This window comes from Oryx dammah, unplaced genomic scaffold (genome assembly GCF_014754425.2).
Source record: "Oryx dammah isolate SB20612 unplaced genomic scaffold, SCBI_Odam_1.1 HiC_scaffold_16, whole genome shotgun sequence".
In the NCBI taxonomy this organism is placed as follows: Eukaryota; Metazoa; Chordata; class Mammalia; order Artiodactyla; family Bovidae; genus Oryx; species Oryx dammah.
The window spans coordinates 57,009,673-57,036,561 of record NW_024070200.1 but is presented as its reverse complement, the minus strand read 5'-3'; the positions used below and the strand labels follow the sequence as shown (position 1 = coordinate 57,036,561).

Sequence of the window (26,889 nt, the reverse complement as noted above, 5' to 3'; positions counted from 1 at the left end):
CTTGTGTAATAATCCTGTCATACACAAGTGTTAATTCACTTAATTATTTAGAAAGTCAGTTTTCCATCAAAGAGAAGGATATCACTAAGTTCCATTGAAAATGCAGTTAAACATGTAGCATTCTAGCCTCATAAAGACTTAATTCACTTGACCAACTTTTGTACTCCAGTCCCCTCCCCACATAATTTTTATCCAAATAATTGGTGCTTTCCTGGAAAATAGTGGTGGAAAAAAGGTTCATCACTTCTGCCCCAGTCATTCATTTATTTAACAATATCTATGGAGCTCCAGGCACTAGGCTAGTTACTGAGACTCTCCAAATATACAAAAAGCTCAGGTGACTACAGGAATTCAATCTAGTGTTGTGAATTGAGGCAATGAGGGAGGAAGGGGAATACTCTGAACATTAAAAGAAACTGTGTGATTTATAATAAAGTTATTTATCTCCCTGATACAAGTCTTTTGTAAAACGATTCTACACGTTTCCATTTTCCCTCATTGTTCACAGCTCTGCAAATTGTCTTTGGTTCCTACACTCCTGAAAATGCTCAAACCAAGTCTACCAATTTACTTCTACAAGTTATTTGGATGCTTTGCTGTTATTTAGTTGCAAAGTCATGTCCAACTCTTTCATAACCCCATGGACTGTATGTAACCTGCCAGGCTCCTCTGTCCATGGGATTTCCCAGACAATAATACTGGAGTGGGTTGCCATTTCCTACTCCAGGGGATCTTTCCAACCCAGGAATCAAACCCACGTCTCCTGCATTGGCAGGTGGATTCTTTAGCACTGAGCCACCAGGAAAACCCAGATGGGCACTTACTGGTTCTGTTTCCCATTATTTCCTTGACACGTACCCGACCTCACCTCTTTCTTGAATTACTCTTTCTGCGTGATTTCCATGGTGGTAATTAACTCCCTCTGGCTTTCCTCTCTGGCTAGAATTGATCCATTCCTTCCAGGTAACAACCTCAGCTCTCTTTTCTTTTCAGGCTATGCACCTCCTCAGTAGTTTCATCTATCAGTTCCCAGTTTTATGGTAGTTGTGTCTCAGAATCCATCTGTACTCTAGATAATCTTTCTGAAGGTAAACCTGCCATACAAGCATCCATCACTTAGATAACTCAAAGTAATGTTTCACAGGCAACCTACACTCAACACCAAACCAAACTCAGTTTGGTTTCTCCACTGAAGTGGTTCTTTCTACTGCATTCCCTGTCTCAGCCAAGTTGTCACTGCCTCCAAACTTCTCAGGAGAAAAACCTGTGTATCATCCTTTGTGTTTACGTCTGTCAATATCTTGCTCCCATACTCAGATAGTCAACAATCTCTGTCCATTTTACTTTCTAATAATTGACAACTCTCTGTACTTTTCTCTCTCCCCATAAGGATTTACTACAATAAAAACTCCATTATCATTACCATAAGTCCCAGCTTCTATTGCCCATATAATAAAATGCAAATTCTTAACTTAATCCTTTCTGAATTGACCTTTACTTATTTGTCCAGTCTTATTTTAAAAAATTCTCAATATTGAATTTTGTGCTTTAAACAATTTTTCCTATTTGCAGTTCTCCCCCAAATATTTTTCTTCACTTCTGGGAGGAGAAATTATTGTGAATTCTTTGCTTATACTAGGAAGGTTTTTTCTGCCTTCTTACTTACTGGGACCAAACTCTCCTTGTGAACTCTGGAAGGGTCATGCCCTTAACAAGGAAGATGCCCTTCTTACATGCTTGGATCATATATTGAGTTTACCACTTATGGGTAGTTTATTGTAACTGCCCATTACCTCCCTCCCTGGAGTGCATAAACCGTGTCTTGGTCTTGATTATATTTCAAGCTCTAACACATGCCTTGAACCTTTAAAACATTCACTGAGTACTGAATGAACCAAAGCATGTCCAAAATATCACTAGGAGCCCTGAGGATGGAGTAGTTTATTCAGCTTTGGGAACGAGTATAGGTTTCATCACAGAAATGACAATAGAAGCGGGCCTTGAAAGGATGCAAAGAGTGATATAAAATTGTATGTCTATCATAAGACAAGAGATTTCAGTTCTGTTTATCCTCATAATGGAATAAAGGAAAATGCAGCTGATCTGATCCTTTCATTTTCATTGATCTTTTTTCCTGGGATGATATTCAGATGAGATATTAGCCACCACATAAAACACATTGATTCTCACTATGGAAGAAAGTGACCTGATTGTGAAGGGTGTCCACTCTCCAGACCAATACTTTGTGAGTTGACAAAGTCAGTTGCAAATAGATTAAATTAGTATTATTTCAGCTTGTACATTTAATTGGCAGAGGTTGGAGAACAAAGGGGCTGGCAAGATTCTGAAACTCAGGACAGAGGATTATTGTACCATAGCTGCTCAATCACGTGGGTGTTTCTCCTCCAGTTTTTGTACAATAAACCTGGTGGGCCTGGGGCTGCCTTCGGATTACAGCCCCTTGAAGTGATAAACATGCTGTTTCCCTGAGATTTGCCCCAGGAGATAAACATTTCCGATGGATTTTTCTGACAAAGCCAAGAAAGCTAATAATTGCCACGTCAGGCAAAGAAAAAAAAAAAGTGAAAACTTATTCAGTGTGATCCCTTATGAAAGAGAGAAAAAGAGCAAAAGATGATTCACAACTGGAAGCATGAATTGTCAGAGCTCTTTGAGGATTTTTTGAATAAACGCTTCCGCCAGGTTATAAATAATGACAACAGACAGTAATTTGCATGGATTAGGGTTGTTAACATTTATCAATTTCTGCATTTTAAAATACTCCCAAATTCTTGATTAGGAGTGTCCCTTTGTAGTGAAGGATTGATAGTGGGAGTAAAAGAATTTGATGAATTTAAAACTCAGATGAGAGAAAGCAAAGCCGTCCAGATCTAAACTGAGATACCATTAGTAGCTCCCATAAATCAAATCATGTTTATAGTAAGGATACAGCTGAATTACCATCTGGACTTTTTAACCTCGACATTTATTTCCGAATCATTCCCTAATATTGGAAGTAAACTTAACCCTTCCTTTCATCTCTAGGGTTTGCCTAAATGCCAGTTTTCTTTGAGAAATGATCTGATTTTTGATGGGGACAGAATGTCGTGTGTGGCATGAGGTTGGAAGAGGCAGAGAAATTCTTGCATAACGTTAAGCTATAAAAGAAAGAAAACATGCTTAGCTCTAAAACCACATCAGCTGAGAAGAATTTAGTGTCAGGAGTGGAAAGAAGTGAGAAATTTATATTGCAAAGGTGTAAGTTTGGGGCATATTTATGTATGAAATTAAACTGATTTCAAAAAAAAGTTTTATGTAGCTATAGACAGGATTGATAGTGAATAGAAAGCCCCACAGATTTTCTAAAGCTCTAATTAAATGGCTAAATAAGTCTGGGCTCTTATTTTTTCTTTTTCATGTTGTATAATTTTAGATGTGAGCCTCTATAAGTCAGAATGACCCGTGGTCCAAAGAGGGGGTTCTAACATGAATTCAAGTGACTTTCCACCCAGTAGGTACTGTGTTCAGGGCAGTTAGCAGTTTTACTGATAGTTACTAATTCTCCTTATCAACTCCAAGGCATAGTAGATAGATAGTGATTTAACACAACTAAGTACAGGACCCTTACATTTCCTTTACCACACAACTGGGAAGATTATTAAGGAGAAGAATGATTTTATTTTCTCTAACATATTATCCCCAGAATTTTACCATCACAGATTTACAATATCTAACTTTCTAACCCCTTCACGAAAGAAATTTGAGCCACTGAAATACTAACACGTAAGGTGCTAAGGAGGAAATCAGAACATTTTTCCTACCAAGAAGGGGGTTCTTCTACGCCATTTGGTCTGCATTGTTTGTGCAAGGGGACTAGCCCATTTGTCATTGACTGGTTGGAAAACAAACTGAAATTAATGTAGAATTATGATTCTAATTCGTGTCTGATTAAATCAGATTTTAGGAGCAAAGAAAGATAATCATTTCAGACCGGGGATCTTTGAAATTCAGTCTATCCTCCTCAGTCAAGATTCAGCTCTGATCTCATAATTAACATCTTTCTCAGAAGTTCAGCATTCCTGGTGCCAGGAGAAACAAACTGTGTCCTCTTCAGAAAAAAAAGTGCATTCTCTTCCTGGATGCATCTCTCTCTGTCTGTCTCTGTCTCTCTCTATCTCACCTTCAAAGCTTAAAGTGACCGTAGTGTATGGATTAGGACACATTCTGATTTTATGGGTAGACTGGCTCATTTGGCACTACCAACTGTAATCTGCCAGCACCACTGATAATAATTGTGAACATTTAAATGACAAGAAATTGGTCAGAAATAGAAACTCCCTATTAAACACATTTAATTGAGGAAAATCCTGCTTAATCTACTCCATTTTATTTTTAAGTTGCTGTTTCATTTCCGTTTCCTTCATAAGTAAGAAAACTTTGGCTCGGAAACTTGGCTCATGAGATTGTGAAGAGAGTTTATCCTACACGGAACTCAACACACGCTGATGAGGGAATCTCTTTTGTCTGAGGACTTTCTTTAGGAAAGAAGAATTGGTTTCTTAACTGCTTTCAAAGTAGCCTTGACAAGCTTCTTTGTGTCACTGTATCTTTCTCTTTGAGCTGAAGGTTTTTCACCCAGCCCTTATTATAGATGACCTAACATTTCACTCTGGGGCTGATACCAGAATCCTTTTCCTTTAGTTCCAGGCAAGGTTACTGCCATTTCCTCTGTCTCTCCTTCCTGAATTTACCTAAACTGAAGTTCCAGCCTTTTGTTGAAATGCTTTTCTCCCTTCCGCTCTTCTGTGCCCTGTGTCACAGTATCAGCAAAAGGTTGCAACCAACTTCCCTTCGCTGTGGACACAGGAAGGGGAAGCAAGAGGAGAGAAGTTACTGATCTGCTTCTAGAGGTCAAGGGTGTGGGGAGGCTGAGTGTGCGTCTCTCAATAGCTTTCACTGCCTTGTGTGTTTTCCTTTGTTAACCAACCTTTGCTATTGTGTTGAGAAGTCTTTTAATAACAGCCAGCAGAGCTGACTAAATGGCAATACCAAGATGAAAAGGACCTGGTTAAAAAAAAGTTATATGCACACAGATGCTTGGACATATACAGAGTAGATACTCAACTGTTTCTGGAGGGTGGAACGTGCCTGCGGCTTTTCTCATCCAACAGAGACAGTATCGACTTTATTGTATTCGATCCTCACAGTATCTTATTAAAATGAGAGCTATTTTCATCACTTTACAAGTGAGAAAACTGAACACAGAGACTTAGCGGGGAGTGGTTCATTGTCAAAGATCACAGAGCAAGAGGCAGAGCCACAGTTCAGACTGGGTCCATTCTTGCTCTTCGCCATCTCATGCTGCTGTAAGGTGCAAGCACACAGGCTGCTGACATGGAAATCAAACTTTCAATCTAGGACAGCTTTTCTCCATCAAAAGGGCAGTGAGATTATTACTATTATTATTATTGCATTTTAATTATTCTCTTCTGGTGCCACAGGCTAATTAATGTGAGCATATTTCCATTCTTCCAAACCAGACATCCTTGGATGATGGCTCTCAAGGTGCCTGCAGATCTTTCACTTACAACTCCTGTCTTTTACACACCTTAATTTCTGTAATTAGACTCCTCTGCTCCGCTGTCTCCGTTGGGCTGATGGTAGCCCTGTGACTCTTCCGGTTTCTGGTGATTACAAACGGGGCCTCGGAGTCACATAGCAGGGGAGACCCCGGCTCAGAATGGGTCTCAGGATTCAGGAGTGCAATGCCTGTCATGGTTAGGGGACAAAGCATATTTAATGCAGCAACCTAGAGAGCTTGAGCTTTTCAAGAATATTAGGAGGATGCTCTGAAAAGTGCAAGAGTAGATTAATGAATACACAAATGCCTTTGATTTATTATCATCACTTCTAAGTGTCAGAATTAATGGAGTAACACATCAAAGGTAGTGTCCACATTAAGGAGGGAGGAGTCTGTAAACAGAAGTAGTGGAGAAAGAAATTAGACATTGTGAAGATGGGTCATAGCTCACCCTAGTGCCTGCTCCAGGTCAGTAGAAGCAATCTTTCATTCTGAGCATTCCTTGTGGTCAAGCCTACGCCCTGGGGCCAGAGCTAAAGAAAAAGAAAGAAGGAAGAGAAGGCAGAAAGGAGGGAGGGATGGAAGGAGTGGGGATGGAGGGAGAGAGTGGAGGAAAGAAAGAAAGAGGCAGAGAGAAATGTAAAAGAGGATAGGTGGATAAACGGACAAGCCAATAGGGACACAGACAAGCAGTCTTCTGCACTTACTTTAAAGGTATAAAGCTGTGTTCCCCATTGTCCAATTGAAGGACACATAGTGAAAGTATATATTTTATGGAGGAAAATAATGAGACAGCTAGAGGTTAAGTGGGTAGCAGGGAGGGGAACCCAGGCTTTCCGTCTTCCGGTCCAGTTCAGCTGCTCTTCCTCTTCCTCCCGGACCACACCCCAGCCCACAGACTGAAGCATCCAAATAAAGTGAAACAAAACAGGCCAATCTTTCCACAGCCTTAATCAAAGCAACTGAAGGGGGCATTGCAGAGACATGAACGGAACAAGATCATTGTCTAAGGGCCATATTTTCAAGTCAAGGAGTATCACGGTACACATATTGATCCATTTAGGGTTCTTACAATAAGTGGAACAGAAATAAATCTTTAAGTGTGTGTATCAAAAAATCCGAAACAGTTAAGAATGCATTTCTCTCCAGAGCTATATCGTCAGTGTAACTGAGAGCTTATACTTATCAATATCATTTTTATTTTCTACTCTTAACTTCCTTTTTATGTTACATCCTTCACTTTCTTGTTGATTTACCTTTGACTTTAAAGTCAACCTAGACCCACTTTCAAAAATTTAGAAAATACGCAAGCTTCCTATAAATATCAATATACCCATACTACAGAGTGTTTGAGTGGTGGGTAGGGTAACAAAAGTTACTCGAGCAGGATTTGGACAAACACAGGTCTGATCCCAGGTCTGCCCCTCCACCTCAGTGGGCTTCCAGGAGAACTACTTACTCTTTTCTTGTGCCGTTATCTCCATTACAAAAGAGGCTTATTAAGAGTACCTATATGATACAATTGCCTGAGAGGAACAAAAGTATCAAGTGTCTGGCATGGCAGCACTTAGCTAGGCTTTATTAAGCACAGACTGTTTTTCTAGACAGTGGGTTCACCTGCATACATAGATTACTGAGTTATCTGAGGAGGAGCTGAGTTTTGATTCCCCAGCCTGATCTCTGGTAGCTTTAGCCTGGAGTGGCTTGAAGTGGTGCTTCAGCTCCAGGCCAGACGTTGAGGTCTGGTTGTGGCGGCGGAAGCACCTAATTCTAACTACTAGTGAAAGTGAAAGTCACTCAGTTGTGTCCGACTCTTTGTGACCCCCTGGACTGTGGCCCACCAGGCTCCTCTGTCCATGGGGATTCTCCAGGCAATACTGGAGTGGGTTGCCATGCCCTCTTCCAGGGGGCCTATAGACAGTGAGCATCAATTAGCATCACTCCCCTTTGATCTCCAAGGAGCCTTTCTGTGCATGAGTAGTCAGGGAGGTCTCCTGACTTCAAAAATGAGAAATAAGTGGTCTGGACAGCACCTAGCCTTCTCTCTTAATTGTCCTGCTGTTCTCATTTTGGAATTTCAGTCCACAAGGACTGAATCTCCAATTGCTTTACCCTGGAGGAGGCCCATCTACCTCCTGCCTCAAACCTGGAACAAGAAGAAATCTGACATTTTCCCCAGAGATGGGTCTTAAAGTTGAGGACACAAACTATATTTAATTTTTTATATTTAATATAGTGCTGTAGCATACATCCTCCTGTTCATAAAACTCAAATGTCTGTGATATCTGCAAAGTATTCTAACATGGTCTATTACATAGTTTCCTTACATAGTCCTCTATATTGTGATTTTACATTTTTTAAATTATAAATAAAACTGAAGAGATCCTTTTTATTTTTTAGATTTTCACTTACTCAGAATAAAATTACTAGATCAACACTTATCAAGGTGTAGGTTGCTTATTTATGTATTACTTTCCACACCATGAACTTGATAATTTTACTCTCCCAATATGGAAACAGACTGGATAGAAATTCAGAACTGTTTCCACCTTAAATAGCATGCCCTTATCTTAATTATATGGATGCGTGCTATGTCACTTCAGTGCTGTCTGACTCTGTGATGCTGTGGACCTTAGCCTGCCAGGCTCCTCTGTTCATGAGGTTCTCCAGGCAAGAATGCTGGGGTGGGTTACCATGCCCTCCTCCAGAAGATCTTCCCCATTGAGGGATCAAACCCTAGTCTCTTATGTCTCCTGAATTGGCAGCAGATTCTTTACCACTAGCACCACCTGGGAAGCCCCTATGTTAAATATATGCTAAATATATTACAATAGTCCAAACCAAATAACCCAAGATTTACTACAGGTAAGTCAGTCAATGCTTACAAACTTGAGTGCATTTTATTATAACAGTGGGGCTTTGCATATACATAGCAGTTAAGTCCAAAAAAAACTCATTTAGCACATAACACTTCATAACAGAAAAAAGAAAGTGAAAGTGTAGTCACCCAACAGTTTTTTTGGACTTAACTACATCCCAATCCCTGGGATGGGAAGATCCCTTGGAGAAGGGAAAGACTACCCACTCCTATATTCTGCCCTAGAGAATTCCATGGACTGTATAGAGATTTTCACTTCACTTACTTGTACTTATTTATTCTTTTAGATTTTCCTTTTTAAATAACAGCTTCATTAAACATTTTTACATTCCTTTTAATATTTTCATAATATTTGATTCAATGATTGTATCTTGAATAATTTCACTCATATCTGAAAACTTAGTTTTGTTTTGTTTTTCTAATTTTGACTTCTTATAAACAACACTATGGTGGATATATTTCTAGGTATAACACGATGAATGTTCATGATTATTTCCTTGTGACAAATTCCTGGAGAGAGAAATGATGAGTTCAAGATGCCTTCCAAAAATATCATGCCAAGGTGTATTGCTACCTATGAATAGTCTATGATCATACATATGTAATATGTAAAATGCACATATAATACACATATCTTATATATACTGTTGTTCAGTCACAATGTCATGTCTGACTATCCAACTCTATGAACTGCAGCATGCCAGAGTTCCGTGTCATTCACTGTCTCCTGGAGTTCACTCAAAGTTATGCCCATTGTGTCAAAGGTACCACCCAATCATCTCATTCTTTGCCTCCCTCTTCTCCTCCTGACCTCAATCTTTCCCAGCATCAGGGTCTTTTCCACTGAGTTGGCTCTTTGCATTAGGCAGCCAAAGTATTGGAGCTTTAGCTTCAGCATTAGTTCTCCCAGTAAATCTTCAGGGTTGATGTCCTCTAGGATGGCCTGGTTGGATCTCCTTGCAGTCCAAGGGACTCTCAGTGTCTTCTCGAGCACCACAGTTCAAAAGCATCAATTCTTTGACTCTCGGCCTTCTTTATGACCCAACTCTTGCATCTGTACATGACTTCTGGAAAAACCATGGCTTTGACTGTATAGACCTTTCTTGGCAGTGATGTCTCTGGTTTTTAATATGCTGTCTGGGTTGGCCATAGCTTTCCTTCCAAGGAGCAAGCATCTTTTAATTTCATGGCTGCAGTCACTACTTTCAGTGATTATGGAGCCCAAGAAATAAAATCTGTCTCTGCTTCCAGTTTTTCCCCTTCTATTTGCCGTGACTGATGGCACCAAATGCCATGATCTTAGCTTTCTGAATGTTGAGTTTTAAGCCAGCTTTTTCACTTTCCTCTTTCTTCATCAACAGACTCTTTAGATACTTTTCACTTTCTGCCATTAGAGTGGATTCATTTCATAGATACAATGTTTTTTTTTAAAATTTTATGTGGATTTTCTGTCTCTCTTCTCAATAATAAAGACTTGTTCAAGAAACCATTCTCAGATTTTATAGATCTTTTCAAAGAACCATTTCAGATCAATTTTTACTGCTCTTCTAATTCATTAATGTATGCCTTCGTCTTTATTATCTCATTCTTTATAACTTTATTATTTTTTCTTGATTCAATACATGATTTATCATTTTTAAAATTTTTGTTTAAGAAACTTGGATTTTTCCATACTTGTTCAATATGGCCCTTTTACCTACAAACATTTCTCTTAGGCCTGGAAGTTAATATTCTATTTAAACTGCCATTGCGTTTTTTACTTTAATAATGAACTGCCTCAATGTCACTTCACCCTCCCTACAGTCTGACTTCCTTTACCACATATAGGGAGAGGATGAGTTTGAGGGAGATGGCTGTAGAATTAATTACAATCACTCTGAACATGAAGTGTTGGTCAGAACCTCTCTTTTCTCCAGTTGTTAAATGCCTTCAGCTTTTAAGTGTAAGTAGTAAATACCAGAAATAAAAAAACCCAAAACTATGCTCTAAATCTATGGAGAAGAGCTTATTTCATCACTTTCTGTTTCTTTGATTGGGGTCTATCCTTGACTGGCTATTCAGATTCACGACTACAGCCTTTCTCCCCTTCCAAGAATTAAACCATAAATACAGTTTAAAGCTACTAGCTTCTTAACAAATTTTGACTTATTCCTCAGTGAACAAATGGCAAGTCCCCCTTTTATCCTTCTTTATCATACACAATCTTTTAAATCCCTGTAACTACTATAATCACATCTGGTCTGGTGGACTTGGTAATGGGCTTCCACGGTGGCTCACATGGTAAAGAGCCTGCTTGCAAAGCAGGAGGCCTGGGTTCGATCCCTCGGTTGGGAAGATCTCCTGGAGCAGAGCATGGCAACCCACTCCAGTAGTCTAGCCTGGAGAACCCCCATGTATAGAAGAGTCTGGAGCTCTATAGTCCATGGGGTCACAAAGATTCAGACACGACTGAGCGACTAAGCACAGCACAGAGTTGGTAAGATAGCCATTCTCAGAAGTCAGTTATAGGATAAATATCAAAGCAACAATGTGAATCCAGAGTAATTTATATGCTGAATATGAAAGATAGCAGGTAGGAAATGGCAACCCACTCCAGTACTCTTGCCTGGAAAATCCCATGGACGGAGGAGCCTGACAGGCTACAGTCCCTAGGGTCACAAAGAGTTGGATATGACTTAACAGCTAAACAACAATGACTGAGAAGGGAAAAAGAATAATAATAACATCAGCCATGGAACAGAATATAGAACATTCTAACATTCTTCAATTATATTTTATATTTAAATTTAAATGTTATATTTAGATAGAGTTTTTTCCCTACATTAAACACTGTTTAGTTACTTATGAATGAAAGCAGTAAGCATGTTAACAGAATGATTGGGTTGGAAACTGTTTCATCCTAAATTTATTGTTTCAACATTTGTTGACAAAAAGGTTTTTACCATATTTTATTATTTGAAGGATTAATTTTATATTTAGAAAGAGAACAAAAGGTTATTCAGGAAAGGGAAAGTACTCGAGAAAAAAAGGGAAAGTACTTGGCAAAGAGCAGTAAGAAGAAATGAATTGCTAAAATGAGTGATGACTACAGCCAAGGTCAACATCTTGATGGCAGCCTTGTGAGGAGCCCCGAATCAGAGGTACCTGGCTAAGCCTGACCCAGATTCCTGACCCATGAAATTTATGAGATAATAAATGATGACTATTTTAAGCTGCTACGTTTTGACATTTTAGTTACCAAGAAAAAATAAGGAATATGCCAGTCATATTAAAAGCGATCTATCTTTGGGTCCTAGAAAAATTTAGGAAGCTTTTGGGAAGAAAAGAAGGTGTTTGAATTAAAAGACAGATAATGGAGCCTTGAATCAGTGTAAAATAGTATTGTGAATAGACAAAGACTCTCAGACTAACTGAGCCTGCTGTGGCTTAGCATGACAGGGGATGTTGAGGCAAGCACATGGAGTAAAAGATGATGTGCTGAGAAATAAGAAAACTTAAAATGGCTACTTAAGCTGCTTAGGTGCAGTTGCTCCTACATTTGTCAACTAGAAGGATTCTTTCTTCTTCACTATAAGAAAGTGAATTGGCTCAGTCGCGTCCGACTCTTTGTGACCCCGTGGACTGTAGCCCACCGTCCTCCATTCATGGGATTCTCCAGGCAAGAATACTGGAGTGGGTTGCCATTTCCTTCTCCAGGGGAATCGTCCCGACCCAGGGATCAAACCCTGGTCTCCCACATTGCAGGCAGACGCTTTAACCTCTGAGCCACCAGGGAAGCTCTTCACTATAGGAACAATATAAAAACAACCTTGTCTCACTCTCACTTCAAACCTTTTAATGATGTCCTATTGTACATGCAAAAATACCTAATCTTTCTGTACATCACATTAGTTCTATCACAGAACCCCTGACTGCCTGTTCATATGCACCAGCTGAGACAGAGTTCAGTTCAGTTCAGTTCAGTCGCTCAGTCGCCCTGACTCTTTGCAACCCCATGAACCGCAGCACGCCAGGCCTCCCTGTCTATCACCAACTCCCAGAGTCCACCCAAACCCATGTCCATCGAGTTGGTGATGCCATCCAATAGTCTCATCTTCTGTTGTCCCCTTCTCCTCTTGCCCTCAATCTTTCCCAGCATCACAGCCTTTTCAAATGAGTCAGCTCTTCACATCAGGTGGTAAAAATATTGGAGTTTCAGATTCAGCATCAGTCCTTTCAATGAACACCCAGGACTGATTTCCTTTAGGATGGACTTGTTGGATCTCCTTGCAGTCCAAGGGACTCTCAAGAGTCGTCTCCAATACCACACTTCAAAAGCATCAATTCTTTGGCACTCAGCTTTCTTTATAGTCCAACTCTCACATCCATACATGACTACTGAAAAAAACCATAGCCTTGACTAGATGGACCTTTGCTGACAAAGTAATATCTCTGCTTTTTAATATGCTATCTAGGTTGGTCATAACTTTCCTTCCAAGGAGTAAGTGTCTTTTAATTTCATGGCTGCAATCACCATCTGCAGTGATTTTGGAGCCCCCCAAAACAAAGTCTGTCACTGTTTCCACTGTTTCCCCATCTATTTGCCATGAAATGATGGGACAATGAGGATGCCATGATCTTTGTTTTCTGAATGTTGAGCTTTAACCCAACTTTTTCACTCTCCTCTTTCACTTTCGTCAAGAGGCTCTTTAGTTCTTCTTCACTTTCTGCCATAAAGGTGGTGTCATCTGCATATCTCAGGTTATTGATATTTCTCCCAGCAATCTTGATTCTAGCTGTGTTTCTTCCAGTCCAGCGTTTCTCATGGTGTACTCTGCATAGAAGTTAAATAAGCAGGGTGACAATATACAGCCTTGACATACCCCTTTTCCTATTTGGAACCAGTCTGTTGTTCCACGTCCAGTTCTAACTGTTCCTTCCTGACCTGCATACAGGTTTCTCAAGAGACAGGTCAGGTGGTCTGGTATTCCCATCTCTCAGAATTTTCCACAGTTTATTGTGATCCTCACAGTCAAAGGCTTTGGCATAGTCAATAAAGCAGAAATAGATGTTTTCTTGGAACTCTCTTGCTTTTTCCGTGATCCAGTGGATGTTGGCAATTTGATCTCTGGTTCCTCTGCCTTTTCTAAAACCAGTTTGAACATCTAGGAGTTCACGATTCACGTATTGCTGAAGACTGGCTTGGAGAATTTTGAGCATTACTTTACTAGCATGTGAGATGAGTGCAATTGTGCGGTAGTTTGAGCATTCTTTGGCATTGCCCTTCTTTGGAGGGAAACCCCAAGTTAAAATCTCCAGGGGATCTTTCCAACCCAGGGATGGAACCCAGGTCTCCCACATTGCAGGCAGATTCTTTACCAGCTGAGCCACCAGGGAAGCCTGAGAATACTGGAATGGTTAGCGTATCCCTTCTCCAGGGGATCTTCCCAACCCAGGAACCGAAGCAGGGTCTCCTGCATTGCAGGAGGATTCTTTACCAACTGAGCTGATATCAGGGAAGCCCATCTCTTACTAAACTCTCCCTCAAACTCTGTGCTCTGAGCTTTCCACATTCATCAAAGTCTTTAACACCTCTTGCCCTTACAGAGATGACCTTGCTTCCTGGAACATGCTTTACCACCTTCTCCAAAGGTTAATTCTTCATTGCCTTTTATGATTTTTTAAATTGGAGAATAATTGCTTTGCAATGTTGTGTTAGTTTCTGCTGTACAATGAAGTGAGTCAGCTGTATGTATACATATATCCCCTCCCTCTGGAATCTCCCTCCCACTCACCTTCAGTCCCTCCTCTCTAGGTCATCACAGAGCACTGAGCTGAGCTCCCTCTGCCATGCAGCAGGTTCCCACTAGCTGTGTATTTCACTCGTGGCAGTGTATGTGTGTGTAATATACATAGTGTATATGATCTTAATCTCCCAATTCATCCTACCTTGCCCTGTTTCCACATGTCCATGCTCCGGATCTGGATTTCTATTTCTGTCCTGGATACAGGGTCCTCTGTACCACTTTTGTAGATTTCACATGTATGAGTTAATATATGATACTTGTTTTTCTCTTTCTGACTTACTTCACTCTGTGTGATAGATTCTAGGTCCATCCACATCACGACAAATGACCCTGCTGAAGCATCCCGCCAGCCAAGAAGGCTTTCTTTCCTCTGGGACCCCTGAGGAACAATGGTGCATGACAACTGTAGGACAGATTGTGATGTTCTGCCATCATCTTTTCACAGGTTTTTCTTTCAGCCCTTCTTCCTCATAAGCAACTGAACTGAGTTGCACCATCATTTGAAATGTTTTACCTAGAAAGCTGTTTTTGTCATATTCTTTTTCACTTAACCAGAAGCTTATATAGCTGCCCACTAGAGCTTAAGATCAGGATGAGTTAAGATCAGGACCCATTAAGATATAGTGAATCTGTATCATCAGATCAACAGCAGATCATTTGAACATTCCTCTAAGTTTATAGAAATAAAGGCATTGTTTCTGTTTGTCTCTTTAAAATGCTTCAATAACTCAAAGACCCGCACTGGTGCTCTTGGGACCTATGGAGCTCTTTGTAGGCCTCTCTGATTTCTGGGAGTTTTCCTCTCAGAATCTGTTGACCTTCTGTAAATTAAAAGGCAAAAATAAAATGAAAAAACTCATACATAGGCTTCTTTTCATGTGTCTCTTGAGTAAGTTCTTAGAAGCATTGTAGCAAAGTTTTTCCAACACATCAAAGCCTCCGTGGTAGGGTTTGTTGTTATTGGTTTCAATCAAATGCAATTCATGCACCTCTTTGGCATACCTGCAAGATTAAACAGGGGCATCTCATGGTTCTTCACATTTTTTTATTTAGCAAAAACTAATATTAGAACAAGAAGACAGTGGCCAAAATTGCCCTAAAAGAATGATGGATTTTGCGAGACTGCCTGGTGCAATACGTTAGTTTTTTCAATGGTTAATAGCAATAATTTCAGTGACCTCATGCCCTAAGCAGGTCTCAGCCAGGGGTCTCCCCATTATATCCGTAATACCCCACCTCAACCAACACTTGGGCTACCTGAAAAATGACATGGGAATTGAGACAAATCAATATTTTTCTATTTTACAGGCAAAAGCTTGTTGTCTCAATTTTGCTTCAACATTCTAAATATTTGGCATCAATGATATTTTCATTTTGATAATGCAGTCATTAGCCCCAGGCCCCTCTTCCTTTTGTCTGTATGAAGAGCCCATTTATCAGACTTTGGTGTCAAGCAATGTGTAGCATTTGCATGGTGGTGTGCAGGCTCACATTTTCTCTGGGATCCTGCCTTCAATTCTTACCATCCTCCTTTTGTGTATGAAATCGTGGAGCACACTACAGCCTGAAGTTACACCCGCTGACAGAACAGAAATTGAATCAATTCCTGAGAGCAAGGATTCAACCCTGGGAATCTCCAGTGGCTAGAAAGCCTTGTGCTATACACATGCCTCCCAGGGATTTCCCCAGGATGTGGCTTTATAAGGGAAACATTTATAGAAACTACCCACTGTGCAAATCTAACATCGGTTAGTAGGTTCCATACAACTTGTAGGAACATTGCACAATTCTGTGAAGATAAAGCAGTGACAATCCTGTAAAGAGACCTCCTGAGGGAAATAGAGGCCTGAGCATTCAGGAGGAAAACCCAACCCTGTTGGACACAAAGGGGCTGGGGTTCTGATTCTTCCTGTGTCTTCTCGTTCTACTTGGAAAAAAATCAAATCATATGTCAAGATTCTAAGTATCCACGAAATCTCATTTTAGAAGGGTTCAAGAAACAAACAAAAGTTAGTATATAAAAATCAAATAAGAAAAGATGTGAATAAATTCAGAGGAAAGGAAAAATAAAGAAATATACTGAAGTAAGCTCAGAGAGATGCAAAACAATATAATAATATTTGGATCATTTTTTACATACTAAATAAGTAAATTAAAAATTAATGATTATTTCCATTCAATTAAGAGTACAGTCACTTTAGAGCATGCATTTATTATCATGAACTGGTATAAATTTGTATCAATGCTTTGAAAAGCAAGCTATCAATAGACTGAGAAAAACAGAAATAATCGTACCATTTGATCCAGAAATACACTAATATGTTTTTATATCTATCATAAAAATAAGCTAAACACAGAGATGCTCTATTTTATTTATATAATTGTTACTTATATAAAATATTTTGTAATTGGGAAAATTAGACTCAAATATGTAGTCAAAAAAGAACAAATAATGATTTTATCTGGTTCGTTACTTTAATTCCAACAAGCATTGTAATAGTGTGTTGAGTATTGTGAGCTGTAAAACGCTTTTTTCATACTTTGTTGCAACTTTTAAAGTAAGAGGCCCCCAGAAAAGGAGAGTAAACCTACTTATTCCAGTTTTACAGATACATGCAATTCAGCTCAAAAATTAAATGACAGCTAAGATCACCAAATGTTTGAGGTGAAATTGACAAGGCTCCATATCTAGCTATATTTAGGAAAATGAAAGTAACTTAGGAAAACTCTGATGGATCCAGAAAAGGTCATTGTCAATGAAGACAAGGAGAGGGGTACCTAGTCTTAGAAGTCCCAGGCACCTGGTGTGTTATCCATCTGGTGTGGAGTAAAGGACACCTCGCATGGACTCCTACCCAAAATAGGCAGGTTCAGAAACCAGCAAAGGAGAGAGTTGACATGACTGGGAAGTGAAACACTAAAGGAAAGGATCCAGGGACATGGAAGAGAAGTTGGTTTGTTGACAGTTTAAAATGTTGTCCTGTTTCCAATCATCTTGGGTGGCTATAGCAAGTTACCATAGAGTGGCTGGATTGAAAACAAACATTTATTTCTCACAGGTCTGGAGGCTGGAAGTCTGAGATCAATGTGCTCGCAAATACATTGTCTGGTGAGAACCCAGTTATTATTTACAGATCACGATCTTCTCCCTGTATCTTCAGAGGACGAACATTAAGAGAAAGGGCTAACTCTTTTCCTCTTCTTATAAGGACATTTATCCCACTGGGGCTCCACACTCTTGACCTAATTACCTCCTAGATGCTCTACCTCCCTATATCATCATAGTTGGTGATATGACTTCAACATGTGAATTTTGAGGAAGCACAAACACACAGCCCCTAACGTGTCCCTTAATCACCACAATCTATTCTTCCTTCCACAATACTTGAGTAGGAGCAAGCCATTCAGCAACTTTATTCCCAGCTAGCCACCTTCTCAGCCAGAGAAAGTCAAAGAAAGAAAGTGAAGTCGCTCAGTCATGTCTGACTTTTTGCAACCCCATGGACTGTAGCCTACCAGGCTCCTCTGTCCATGTAATTTTCCAGCAAGAGTACTGGATTGGGTTGTCATTTCCTTCTCCAGAGGATCTTCCAGACACAGAAATTGAACCCAGGTCTCCCGCAATGCAGGCAGACGCTTTATCATCTGAGCCGTCTCCTCAACAGAGTGTGAGCACAAGTGATATGTGTGTGTCTTCGGATGCAAGCATTATGGGTGAGGTTGTGGCTTCTTCCCTCTCTCTTCTCCATCTTCACCTGATGGAACCCAAACAGGGTGGAACTAATTTGTAGATATTAAGGAAGTGGTCCCCAGAGGAACACAGAGCAGAATGTCTACCAGCTGAAACACTTACCTAGGTCTGCCATGAGCAAGAGAAATACATCACTTTGTTTCCTAGATACTGTATTTTGTGAAAAATTGTAGCAACTTTGTCATTTCCTAATGAATGCAGGAGTGGACTAACATTTACATTGTATGCCTACATCAATTAGATGCTTCACTGATCTGGTTGAAAATTTATAACAATTCTGTAAGGTGCATAGTCTTATTCTTATTTAATGGATAAAGAAAATGAGTCTAAAGAGAAGCTAACCAAGGTTACACAGAAGATGGTGGGCTTCCCAGGTGATGTTAGCGGTATCAAGAACTCACCTGCCAATGCAGGAGACATAAGAGATGTGGGTTCAATCCCTGGGTCGGGAAGATCCCCTGGAGGAGGGCACGGCAACCCACTCCAGTATTCTCGCCTGGAGAATCTCATGGACAGAGGAACCAGGCAGGATACAGTCCATGGGGTCACAGAGTCAGATACAACTGAAGCAATTAAGCTCACACATACACACACAGAGGACAGTAAAACATCTTGGTGAGGAATGGAACCGTGAGTCTCTTGACAAAGTCTGTCTATGTTACTCATTAGAATGTAAACATTAATCTTACAAAGCCTTGTTTCTTCTGTAAAATAAGGATAATGAGAGAACCTGTCTCATAGGATTCTTGGAAGGATTCAATGAGATAATACATATAAAGTGACTGGAATATAATAAGAGTTCCACGGGTGCTGGTATCTTTATTCAGTGCTAGTAAATGATTGTAAAAAGATTCAAAGCAATTCTCTGAAGCTCCAAAACCAATAATCTTGTCACCCAAAGAGCAACTCTGGTGTCTAGATCTTGTTCCCCTCTGTGTTGCCTGTTTCACACCTTTGGAGTATGCCTTCTCTTTCTTTCCATATCTGTGGATGCTCTAGTTCTAACATACTGCTTTTAAGCCCATGGGCAGGTATTACATCTGCCACTAAAACTAACAGTAGTCATAAAGAAAATTCATCTTTCTGCCATTAGAATGATTTCCCTCCATATCTAGGGAAAATGTTGTATCCATTTAATGCACAATGCAGTTATACATCTCTTCCAGTCAAAATACTCCAAAATGTGTGTGTGTGTATTTTTTTTTCCCAATACTTAAGATATCACACTTTTCTTTCTAGGACCTTACAGCTAAAAGTGCATTATTTTGTCTATTTTGCTGTTGGTGGTGTTTGCTTTGTTTTTGTCCTGAGGTTATTTCTCTTTCTTCTTAATTATTAGTATACTGGCTATTGCAGTCCCTTTGAGCAAGCACACTAACTTAGCCATGCAAAGGCCGGCATGTGAAACAATTCATATTCCAAAACATGTATGCCCTTGATTGATTGACTCCAACTTTATGAGTAGTGCTTTGCCTTCCTAACAGAGTGTTTATCATCAGCACAAAAAAAAAAAAAAAAATCAGGAAGCCTTCTCATATTTTTCTAGAAGGGCACCATATGACAGAACTTTCTGCAGTGATGGGAATTCCTTATATCTGAACTGACCAATAGGGTAACCAAGAGCCATATGTGTCTATTGAGTACATGAAATATGGCTAGTGTGACAGAAAAATTGAATTTTTAATGATAGGACATTTAATTTTAATTAATTGAAATGTAAATGACTACATGTGACTATGTATTGGCAACACATTTCTAAAGTCTAGATGAGCATTATTCAATAGAAATGTAATATAAGTAACATATGTACTTTAAAATTTTCTAGTAGCCACTTTTAAAAGTATAATAAAAAGATTCAGGTGAAAGTTATTTTAATATTTTTTGTTCTTTTATCACTAGGTCATCTGATACAATAAACAAGTATTTGACATTAAAGTGTTGATGATGAGGTATTTGGCATTTTTCTCATGATGAGTCTTTGTTAATATCTTTATATATTTTTTACTCTCAATTCAAACTAAACTGATTTCAAGTGCTCATCAAACACATGTGGCTGGTTACTATATTGGGTAGGGCAGCCCTCTGCTATTAAAATGTATTCTTTCTAGTGGCAGAAGTTTGTCTTTTTCATCAATAAATCCCTTGCTTTAAACACCGTGCTGGCCCATAACATCTTTAATAAATATGTGTTTATTGATTCCCATCCACAAGGATCAATTCTCACTGCAGATTTACAGGTAAACCAAAAAACGCTTGCAAAAATATATTAAGCTCGTCTGCTACCTCTCCTGTTTAGAGTTGAATGTTTATTTTTACAACTACCTAACAAGGGCAATGAGTTTTCATGTTTATCGTCAAGTGTTATGCTTTAGGATAGGGATCAGCAAACTTTTACTGTAAAGGGCAAGATAGTAAAGATTTTACATTTTGCAGGCCATACAGGCTCTGTGGGCAACCACTCACCTCTGCAGCTGTAGGATCAGTGAAGCCATGGATGATACATACATGAGTGCACGTGGCTGGGTTTCTATAAAACTTCATTTACATAATCAAGTAGTGGTCAGGATTTGGCTCTGAGGGCTGTATTTTGACAACATCTGCTTTAGAATAAGGTCTGCTTTTTAAATGTGCCTTGTACCTCATACTTATAATACTACATAAATTAGAGGTGCTTAATAATGGTATCCCACTCCAGTATTCTTGCCTGGAAAACCCCATGGACAGAGGAGCCTGGTGGGCTGCAGTCCATGGTGTTGCTAAGAGTCAGACACGACTGAGCGACTTCACTTTCACTTTTCACTTTCCTGCATTGGAGAAGGAAATGGCAACCCACTCCAGTGTTCTTGCCTGGAGAATCCCAGGGATGGGGCAGCCTGGTGGGCTGCCGTCTATGGGGTCGCACAGAGTCGGACACGACTGAAGTGACTTAGCAGCAATATATAAATGTTTATAAATATGAGGAGAAAATACTCTGCTTATGTATCAAACCATTAATGCATGCAGTAATTTCATTCATGAAACATGTATCGCCTATTTAAATTGCTGCACCCTCACTTTTGCACCATGACTGACATGTAATGAGTGATTAACAAATGTTTAATAACTAATAAATGGATTAAATGGGTCTGCTAAAGGCTGGAGGGATCCAGGAAGTCTTCAGAAAGGTGGTGATGTTTATGCTGCTGCTGCTGCTAAGTTGCTTCAGTCGTGTCCGACTCTGTGCAACCCCATAGACGGCAGCCCACTAGGCTCCCCCGTCCCTGGGATTCTCCAGGCAAGAACACTGGAGTGGGTTGCCATTTCCTTCTCCAATGCAGGAAAGTGAAAAGTGAAAGTGAAGTCTCTCAGTCGTGTCCAACTCTTAGTGACTCCATGGACTGCAGCTTACCAGGCTCCTCCGTCCATGGGATTTTCCAGGCAAGAGTACTGGAGTGGGCTGCCTTTGCTTTCTCCAGGTGATGTTTATGCTGAGTATTAAAAGTAAGTCGAAGAATAGTGAAGAAGCTTGACACACACTCCTCAGCCAGGTGATTAAGGTTACCATGAATCAAATCATATTGATAAGTCATGTATCATGTAGACAGTATATACTCATGATGCTTTGTTTGTGTCTTTCTTTTAATAACCATATGAGCTTAATCATTTAAAAAAAAAATCAGATAAATTTCAATATGGGGCATCCCAGAAGATATCTTACTTGTATTCCTCAACCTGTCAAGGTCATCAAAAGTGAGAAAAGTCTAAAAGGCTGTCACCCTCAAGATAAGCCTAAGGATACATGGCAACCTAATGTAATATGGTGTCATGGGTGGGATCCTGGGACAGAAAAAGGTCAGTATGCAAAAACTAAGGTGACATGAAGGATGTATGAACTTTAGTTAATAAGAACATACCAATATTGGTTCATTAGTTGTGATGAATCTATTTAAGATGTTAATAATAGCTAAAGTAAGATGTTAATAATAAGGGAAATTGGTGTGGGATATAAGGCAACAGTATACTGTCTGCTTAACTCTAGCAAATATAAAAATGTTCTTAAAATCTAGTCTGTTGAAAATAAATAAAGATCAGATATTGCCCTGCCTCCCAGCCAGCAGGACTGGAGTGCTAACTGCAAAATGGCAAAAAGAAAATAGGGTTCATAGAAAGAAGAAAAAGGCTGATCATTGCAGGTAGCATGATTACCATGTGAAGAGGCATGGTGACTTGGTGTGTTCTGTGCCTTGAAATTCTTGCAGTGGATGAGTAGAGGCATGGGAGGTTTAGAGATGTGGTAGGGTAAACACAACCGAACTTGTTTTTTAAAACTGACGGGTGGGAACAGAGGTAATTACTGCTGCTGCTGCTGCTGCTGCTAAGTTGCTTCAGTCATGTCTGACTCTGTATGACCCCATAGATGGCAGCCCATGAGGCTCCCCTGTCCCTGGGATTCTCCAGGCAAGAACACTGGAGTGGGTTGCCATTTCCTTCTCCAATGCATGAAAGTGAAAAGTGAAAGTGAAGTTGCTCAGTCGTGTCCGACTTTTAGTGACCCCATGGACTGCAGCCCACCAGGCTCCTCTGTCCATGGGATTTTCCAGGCAAGAGTACTGGAGTGGGGTGCCATTGCCTTCTCCAGGTATTTACTGGGGGACAGTGAAATGATAGTAGGGGGTGAGTATATTTTTGGGGGGAGTATGGTAACATTTGTAGTATTAATCTCTTTTCCACTACTTAAAACAAACCTCTAGGCTGAGTCATTTTCTACTTGCAGAGAGAATCCAGAAGAACTCAGGTCAATTTGTTCTATTTTTTTTTTCTTTTCTTTTGTTATTCAATTCATGTTATGATAACAGTATTGAGGAGTAAAGGCTTTGAGTGTCCACTACTACTAAAGAACCTAGCATGATTTACACAGTAAACACCAATATGTCTCTGTTAATATCGCCATTGTATAGATGAGTAAACAGAGGCACAGAGAGCCCCAGGCCTAACAGGAAGAATTCAAATCATTATACAATATACAACAATTTTTGCTGTCACAGTCGTTATATGTTTCCTGGTACGGTGGTTGTTGCCACAAGTATTATTGTGATTAAAAGTGATGTTCTTTCATTTAAGTAAAGGATGATGATTATTATTACTTTTGCTTTGAAAGCACTCATTACTGGATGAGTGAAACCACATAGACATGTGAAAAGGAAACATGTCTAAACCAGGATACAGACCTGCCACTAGCAGAATATTTTGAAAACACGTCACCCTGGGTCACCAGATGGTGCAATGTTCATCCCAGTCATGATGACACTGCTACAGAGTGAGAACAAATCTACGTGTAAAACACTATTTATTAGGTGTTGAAGCAAGTGTATTAGTATTCTGTGACTTTTGTAACAAATTGCCGTAAAAAATGTGTTAGCTTAAAGACAACAGGAAATTATCTCTCAAACTTCTGGAGGCCTCAAGTCTAAAATATGCTATACCACACTTCTACTGAAAGTTCTAGAAAAGATTCCCTCCTTCCCTCTTCTAGTTTCAGGGTACCAGATATCCCCTGGCTTGTAGTTACAAAGATCTAAACTTTGGTTCCATCTTCATGCAGTCCTTTCCTTTCTGTATCTCTTTTGGGTGTGCCTCTTATAAGGAATCTTGTCACTGAATGCAGGGCTCATCCAGATGAACCCAAGATGAGCTCATCTCCAGGATCTTTAACTTAATTATATCAGCAAAGATGATTTTTCCCAAAAAGGTCATATTCACAGGTTCCAGGAATTGAAACATACCTCTCTGGGGTCATCATTTAAGCAAATTCATCCAAAATATTCATCCAAGATCCTATGAATTCCATTTCTTTAAAAGAAGAATTTGTAGGGAAAACTTCTACCTTCTTTACACCATTTGGCAATGGATACCACCGCTGATGTTGTTTAGTTGGTAAACCGTGTCCAGCTCTTTTGTGACCCCATGGACTGCAGCCCATCAGGCTCCTCTCTCCATGGGATTTCCAGGTAAGAATACTGGGGCGGGTAGTCATTTCCTTCTCCAGGGGATCTTCCTGACCCAGGGATCAAACCCACATCTCCTGCATTGGCAGGCAGATTCTTTACCACTGAGCCACCAGGGAAGACCAAGCACCTGCTCAACACCTGATTGCCTTGTGCAAAGGGATATTGGTCACAATTTTAGAATGACTTTCCCATTCTTTATGCTATTATCAAGAAGATCCCCTGGAGGAGGAAATGGCAACGCACTCCAGTATTTTTGCCTGGAAAATCCCATAAACAGAGGAGCCTGGCCGGCTACAGTCCGTGGGGTCACCAAGAGTCAGACATGATTGAGCATGCTATTATGAGGATATAAAGAAAGCTAGTGGTTGGAATTTGAATGTAGGACTGTTGAGTTTTTTCTCCTCACCAGTAAATCCTGAACTGAAATGTTCAGACCCCTAGAGGTCTAGGAAGGCAGCAATAAGAGACCATGGGCTATCTCCTATATTTTGAAAAACCTAATTGAAACTATTCATTTGCCTATAGGTAAGACATTCAGGATAACCAAATGTCAAGTTTATCTGATTTGGACTGGAATGGAATAAACTGAATGTAGTAACGCAGACTGCCTGCCTAAGATTATAAGTGATGACAGGTAGTCATATAGATGTTGTCTTTGTTCATTTCAAAACCAGAAAAGTCTTGCAGTCCCTATGGAAAATAGTATGGTGGTTTCTCAAAAAACTAAAATAACCCAGGAATTCCACCCCAGGGTGTATGGATATATACATATGTACATATGTATGTGTACATATACCTGAAAAAAATGAAACATTAATTAGTAACAATGAAAGTGAAATTTTTGATTGCTTAGTCAGGTCTAACTCTTTGCAACCCCATGGACTGTAGACAGTTTGTAAAGATACACGCACCCTAATGTTCATATCAGCATTATTTACAACTGCCAAGATAAAGAAGTAATCTAAGTATTCATCAACTTATGGCTAAAGAAAATAAATACAATGAAATACTCAGTTCAGTTCAGTCACTCAGTCATGTCCGACTCTTTGTAACCCCATGAATTGCAGCATGCTAGGCCTCCATGTCCATCACCAACTCCCCGAGTTCACTCAAACTCACGTCAATAGAGTCGGTGATGCCATCTGCCATCTCATCCTCTGTCATCCCCTTCTCCTGCCCGCATCCCTCCCAGCATCAGAGTCTTTTCCAATGAGTCAACTCTTCACATGAGGTGGCCAAAGTACTGGAGTTTCAGCTTTAGCATCATTCCTTCAAAAGAACACCCACAGGACTGATCTCCTTCAGAATGGACTGGTTGGATCTCCTTGCAGCCCAAGGGACTCTCAAGAGTCTTCTCCAACACCACAGCTCAAAACCATCAATTCTTTGTCACTCAGCTTTCTTCACAGTCCAACTCTCGCGTCCAGACATGACCACTGGGAAAACCATAGCCTTGACAAGACAGACTTTTGTTGGCAAAGTAATGTCTCTGCCAATGAAATACTACTCAACCACAAAAAAGAACAAAATCTTGCCATTTACAGCACCATGGATGGACTTGAAGTGTATTATGCTAAATGAAGTAAGTCAGAAAAAGAAAAATATTGTATTTTATCACTGATATGTATAATCTAAAAAAAAAAACAAAACCACAACAAACTAGTGAATATAAGAAAGAGGAAACATTCTCACAGATATAGAGAATGCACTGTTAGTTACCATTGGGGAGAGGGGAGTAGGCAGGGGCAAGACAGGAGTAGGGCTTTAAGAGGAACAAACTACTATGGATAAAATAAGTAAGCTACAGTAAGATATTATAGATATTAGAGATACCGAGGGAAAATTTCATGCAAAGATGGGCTCAATAAAGGACAGAAATGGTATGGACCTAACAGAAGCAGAAGATATTAAGAAGAGGTGGCAAGAATACACAGAACTGTACAAAAAAGATCTTCACGACCCAGATAATCACGATGGTGTGATCACTCATCTAGAGCCAGACATCCTGGAATGTGAAGTCAAGTGGGCCTTAGAAAGCATCACTATGAATAAAGCTATTGGAGGTGATGGAATTCCAGTTGAGCTGTTTCAAATCCTAAAAGATGATGCTGTGAAAGTGCTGCACTCAATATGCCAGCAAATTTGGAAAACTCAGCAGTGGCCACAAGACTGGAAAAGATCAGTTTTCATTCCAATCTCAAAGAAAGGCAATGCCAAAGAATGCTCAAACTACCGCACAATTGCACTCATCTCACATGCTAGTAAAGTAATGCTCAAAATTCTCCAAGCCAGCCTTCAGCAATACGTGAACCATGAACTTCCAGATGTTCAAGCTGGTTTTAGAAAAGGCAGAGGAACCAGAGATCAAATTGCCAACATCTGTTGGATTATGGAAAAAGCAAGGGTTCCAGAAAAACATATATTTCTGCTTTATTGACTATGCCAAAGCCTTTGACTGTGTGGATCACAATAAACCATGGAAAATTCTGAAAGAGATGGGAATACCAGACCGCCTGACTTGCCTCTTGAAAAATCTGTATGCAGGTCAGGAAGCAACAGTTAGAACTGGACATGGAACAACAGACTGGTTCCAAATAGGAAAAGGAGTACGTGAAGGCTGTATATTGTCACCCTGCTTATTTAACGTCTATGCAGAGTACATCATGAGAAACGCTGGACTGGAAGAAACACAAGCTGGAATCAGGATTGCTGGGAGAAATATCAGTAACCTCAGATATGCAGATAACACCACCCTGATGGCAGAAAGTGAAGAGGAACTAAAAAGCCTCTTGATAAAAGTGAAAGAGGAGAGTGAAAAGGTTGGCTTAAAGCTCAACATTCAGAAAATGAAAATCATGGCATCCAGTCCCATCACTTCATGGGAAATAGATGGGGAAACAGTGGAA

At 39.9% G+C, this 26,889-nt stretch overlaps 1 long non-coding RNA gene across 1 annotated transcript in view; it reads left to right on the top strand.

Annotated features, from left to right (window-relative positions):
* The window catches only part of LOC120875240, a 40,985-nt gene extending 25,881 nt beyond the window's left edge, over window positions 1–15,104 (top strand). The window contains exon 2 of the long non-coding RNA XR_005723880.1: window positions 14,550–15,104. This is a non-coding gene — a long non-coding RNA (uncharacterized LOC120875240). The remainder of the gene's footprint in view (window positions 1–14,549) is intronic.
* The last annotated feature ends 11,785 nt before the right edge of the window (window positions 15,105–26,889 follow it).